Genomic DNA, 6,000 nt, shown 5'->3' on the forward strand with positions numbered 1-6,000 from the left:
CTACAAAAAAAGTAATATCACTTTATTATTCTAGATACGATTCAGTCTTATTCGGAAACTTTAAGCTTATGCCTTGGCTTTTTAAAAATAAATGTAATTTTTAAAAAATTTCATTTCCTCACAGAACTTTTAAAAGAATCATCGAAATGCCAAACTCAATCTTAGTAAGAAATTCAAAACTGAAAACTACACTTCAAAATATCTTTATATTTTATAAAACAACCAAGTCATTATTGTACTATTTTCAATAAAAGTTTTCAAAAGGTGAATATATGCAGTCTATAATATGAAAGATGAGATGAAGAAACTGGGGATTGTAAAAAATTAGTATACAAAAGTTACGACAGACAACTTAGTTAAACTAAGAGTTGGGAGGAGGTGTGTGTTTGTATGTTTACATGTAAGCCTAGTGATATTTGTACCCTAATTTACTATGTATTAATTGGAACGAAGTGGATCATTAATGCTGGGGACATGCCAATACTACTTAAATAAATTAGTGGTATTCTACCCCTAAACATATGGTATATCTAATAGAATGACTGGTGGTTATTTCATTTTTGCAAGAAAGCTACTACTAAATGGTTTTTCAATCAGTGCATTGTGAAGCATTAGATAGTACAAAATCAAGCAAACTGAAAATTCTCTGAAAACTCAGATTTGTGTCTAAAAATGTTGTGGTATATTATTCACATTTGTTAAACAAGTCAGGAAAATTAAGTAAAAACTATAATTGTTTGTCTTATTAAATAAAAGTAAATAATGCTTTTGAAGGGTTGAAGCATTTTTATTATTGTTCTTTAAGCACTGAAACTCTGAAAACCATAGTGAATGAATATTAAGGAAGATGATTTCCCTCAGTACCTTATCCTTTGATTCCTGCTATTATTACATACAACTTTATGAAGAAGTTTGTTAAAACTTGGCTGGGAACTTCCCTGGTGGCGCAGTGGTTAAGAATCCGCCTGCCAATGCAGGGGACACGGGCTCGATCCCTGGTCCGGCAGGATCCCACATGCCGTGGAGCAACTAAGCCCGTGCGCCAAAACTACTGAGCCTGTGCTCTAGAGCCCGCAAGCCACAACTACTGAGCCCACGTGCTGCAACTACCGAAGCCCGCGCGCCTAGAGCCCGTGCTCCGCAACAAGAGAAGCCACCGCAATGAGAAGCCCGCGCACCGCAACAAAGAGTAGCCCCGGCTCGCCGCCAACTAGAGAAAGGCCGCGCACAGCAACGAAGACCCAACGCAGCCAAAAGTTAAAAAAACAAAAAACTTGGCTGGGCTTGGACTCTACTTGGGAGTGGGAGCTGGTGAAAAAAGAACAATCTCACTGTATTACTATGATAAGATTATTTATATCAGAAGTTTGTGAGTTCTATGAAGCACCCCTTAAAACGTGTCATATATTAGTAATTCATCTTGAAGCTAAGGTCAGAGAAACTATGTGCATGTTGGGATGGGTGTTGGGGTGCATGTTGATTAATGTCTACCTTCTAGAGCCAGCCTATTCCAGCATTGCTTATGAAGAGCCCACTTAAATTGAGAAATGTAAATATACCAGTCCTTTAGTAAAATACTTGTAGGGTAAGTTAAAGCTTAGGCTGAATAATTACACTATTTTCATGAAAAGCAAAAGAGCATTTTCTTGGTAGACCCAGTGGAGCATCCTGTTCTGTCTGCAGCCGGGGATTCTACAATTTCATTTCCTGGTATCTCCTTGTTTGGACACTCCTTAGCCATCCATCTACAAGATGTGGACTAGAAGAGAGGATAGGAAACAGCTGCCAAAGTGGGGAGGTTATTTTCCAAAATGAATTATTAATATTATAGGAAATTGGTAACCTATTTGAATCCATTCTTAAATCACACAGTAGCTGCAAGATGTTTTCCCGAACCAGAGTCTCTGAGAAGAGCTGCCAAGACATGCAAAGGCACAAGGCAACTAGAGGAGCAACGAATGAGTTCCTCAGTATTTCTAGATGAAAAGCATACTTGCTTGATGTTAGTTCAGTTCCTGATACTGGGAGTACTTTAGGACACCTCTCAAATTCGAAGTATCTTTTTAAAATTTAGGAATAGAGTGAACTTCGAAAATTAAATAGGTCATCTCAACCATATACATTATGTAATAAAACAGATCAGTTATTTTGGCAGTAGAGGACGGACTGGAAATAAAGATGAAGAATTTGGGTTTTGGAACCAGAGTGCATGGGTTCAAGTCCCAGCTCTGTCACTTACTAGCTGTGTGGTCCCGGATAAGCCACTTAGCCTGACTGTGCCATAGCCCCGTCATCTGTAAAATGGGGCTAATGACAGTACCTATTTAATAGGGTTGCTGTAAGTATTGAAAGAAGTAACACATGTAAAGTGCTTGGACTATTTCCTGGCCCATTGGTAAGTCCGCAATTAGATTTTTCTGACTCTTATTTAAGGTATTAACTAAGTTATACAACAAAGAAAGTCTTTGTTTAAATTTTGCTAAATGTTGAGAACTAGCATAGTGTTCTGGGTCAGTTATACTTCAAAAAACAAACAAACTCATAGAAAAAGAGATGAGATTTGTGGTTACTGAGGCAGGATACAGGACTGGGGGGAGGGGGGATTGGATGAAGGTGGTCAAAAGTTACAAACTTGCAGTTATAAGATAAATAAGTACTAAGGATGTACTGTACAGCATGATAAATATAATTAACACTGTTCTATGTTATATACAAAAGTTGTCAAAAGACTAAATCCTAGGAGTTCTTATCACACACACATACAATTTGCTAAATGTTGAAAAATTATAAAATATTTTAAAAGTCCACAAAACAATCCCTTTTATTTTCCATTTCATACCTCTGAGCATATTAAGCAATGCTAGAATAGGCTGGCTTTAGCAGGTAGACATTAATCAATCATAATTTATACCCCCCACCCCAACATGCACATAGTTTCTCTGACCTTAGCTTCAAGATCAATCACTAATATATGACACGTTTTAAGGGGTGTTTCATAGAACTCACAAACTTCTGATATAAATCTTATCATAGTAATACAGTGAGTGTTCTTTTTTCCAGCCCCCACTCCCAAGTAGAGTCCAAGACCAGCCAACTTTTTTAAATTATTATTTTATTTATTTATTTATTTATTTATTTATTTTGGCTGCGTTGGGTCTTCGTTGCTGCGCCTGGGCTCTTCTCCGGTTGCGGAGAGCGGGGGCTACTCTTCGTTGTGGTGTGAGGGCTTCTCATTGCGGTGGCTTCTTTTGTTGCGAAGCACGGGCTCTAGGTACGTGGGCTTCAGTAGTTATGGCTCGCGGGCTCAGTAGTTGTGGCTCACAGGCTTAGCTGCTCCACGGCATGTGGGATCATCCTGGACCAGGGCTCGAACCGGTGTCCCCTGAATTGGCAGGCGGATTCTTAACCACTGTGCCACCAGAGAAGCCCCCAGACAAATTTTAAGAAACTTCTTTTTCACAACATCGGAAGGTAAAAGGGAATAAACTTAGTAAAGAAGAAAAACATAATTATGAGTGAAGTGCTTAGAAATATCAGAATATTCCTATGTCCTTTCATTCCTCACAACAATCAAAAAAAGAGAAAGACCTTTGGGAAGGGGAAAAAGGGAGTCAGAAGTCCTAAGGGAAATATTAAATCACTAAAATTTAATGACAAAGTTATTTTATTTTAAATGATAAATATGTATATGATATGTCTACCACTTTAATGGTTTAATTTTTTAGATAAGCTTTGATAATATGATTTTTTAAAAATCTAAATTTAAAACTGAAAACAAAAATCCTGTATAAAAAGTGGTTTACTCAGTTTTTACTCCCTTGAAAAAACGTCACTCTTAAACTGCTCATATATACTTGTTTTCCAAAGTATATCATCATATTTGTTTAGACCAAAGGTACATAAGACCATCTTTATACCTTTCAAATACATTATGGGATACTGATTATATAAACTGAAAAGATTAAGTACCCTTTAAGACCAAAACCTGGCAACCTACATAAAAATTTACATAAATATTTACTTTAAAATTTAACTGTATAGGGCTTCCCTGGTGGCGTAGTGATTGAGAATCCGGCTGCTGATGCAGGGGACAGGGGTTCGTGCCCCAGTCTGGGAAGATCCCACATGCCGTGGAGTGGCTGGGCCCGTGAGCCGTGGCCGCTGAGCCTGCGCGTCCGGAGCCTGTGCTCCGCAACGGGAGAGGCCACAACAGTGAGAGGCCCGCGTACCGCAAAAAATAAAATAAAAATAAAATAAAAATTAACTATATAGGACTTCACTGGTGGCACAGTGGTTAAGAATCCGCCTGCCAATGCAGGAGACACGGGTTTGAACCCTGGTCCGGGAAGATCCCACATGCCGCAGAGCAACTAAGCCCGGGTACCACAACTACTGAGCCTGCGCTCTAGAGCCCACGAGCCACAACTACTGAAGCCCGTGTGCCACAACTACTGAAGTCTGCCTGGAGCCTGTGCTCTGCAACAAGAGAAGTCACCGCAATGAGAAGCCCTCAGCAACTAGAGAAAGCCTGCACACAGCCATGGAAGACCCAACGCAGCCAATAAATAAATAAATAAATAAATAAATAAAATCTATATTAAAAAAAATTAACTGTATAAAATACAGATCTCCAAGATGTAAATGCACATGTATATCCTGATTAGTAATTTAATCAGCAGCTGAGTCATGCAAATCTGGTTACTCACGGACTACAACTATTAATATATCAGAGCAACAGGATACAATCATATTAGGGAAACACTGGCTATTATTCAAAGGCTAGTGCCATAGTTTTTTTCCCTTCAAATAAATGTAATTTAAATTACTTTTGAAATTACATAGGATGATTTAAGAGGATTTTAAGTTAGAAAAAATTTAGACATAAAAGTAAATGTGCTATACTGGCTATTACCACAAACAGTGCAATAGATATTTCTGGACACCTCCTTGAATTGACTGAATATGATATTAGATAAAAAACTAGCTTAGGGGGTTTCCCTGGTGGCGCAGTGCTTGAGAGTCCGCCTGCCGATGCAGGGGACGCGGGTTCGTGCCCCAGGTCTGGGAGGGTCCCCCGTGCCGCGGAGCAGCTGGGCCCCCCGTGAGCCATGGCCGCTGAGCCTGTGCGTCCGGAGCTTGTGCTCCGCAACGGGAGAGGCCATAGCGGTGAGAGGCCTGCGTACCGCAAAAAAAAAACAAAAACAAAAACAAACTAGCTTAGGCACTGAAATTTCAACATTGTTAATATTCAAATAAATAGAGTCTTTTGAGCCCAAATCCACAATGCTGCAACGTACATAAAAAGGTTATTTCCTCAGCTACACTTGTAATCATTTTAGTAATTTTAAGAGTACTTCCAGGGCTTCCCTGGTGGCGCAGTGGTTGGGAGTCCGCCTGCCGATGCAGGGGACACGGGTTCGTGCCCCGGTCCGGGAGGATCCCACATGCCGCAAAGCAGCTGGGCCCTTGAGCCCTGGCCACTGAGCCTGCGCGTCCGGAGCGTGTGCTCCGCGACGGGAGAGGTCACAACAGTGAGAGGCCGGCCGGGGAACCAGAAAAAAAAAAAGAGTACTTCCATTTAAGTAAGTCCCAAATATCACATTTTTGTGCCTATTTAACATTACAAGAAGGAAAATGTATAGTATATCATAACATCACCTTTCAGTCTCAATGTGAACTATAATAACAAAAGGGAGAAAATCTCCAAAATGAGCCACCTCACCTATGCTATCAAGTTCATTAATAAAATAATTGTAAAACTTTTTTTCACATTTATTGAAAAAAAGAACTTATAACACAAGTATCATTAAAGGTGAAATAATTGCTGCATCATTCATGAACTGTCCTCCAATCCAGTGAAATAATCAGCTCACTATAAGGGAGAGACATCTACTAATGAGCACTCACCAGCACAGGCACATTTATGTTTTCAGCCTTAGCATATTTTCAAACCATCTGGCAGCAATGCCTCTCTGGTTCACCCCGCCTAATCTGGTCAGA

Source organism: Mesoplodon bidens (genome assembly GCF_964165515.1).
Source record: "Mesoplodon bidens genome assembly, chromosome: 16".
Classification (NCBI taxonomy): domain Eukaryota; kingdom Metazoa; phylum Chordata; class Mammalia; order Artiodactyla; family Ziphiidae; genus Mesoplodon; species Mesoplodon bidens.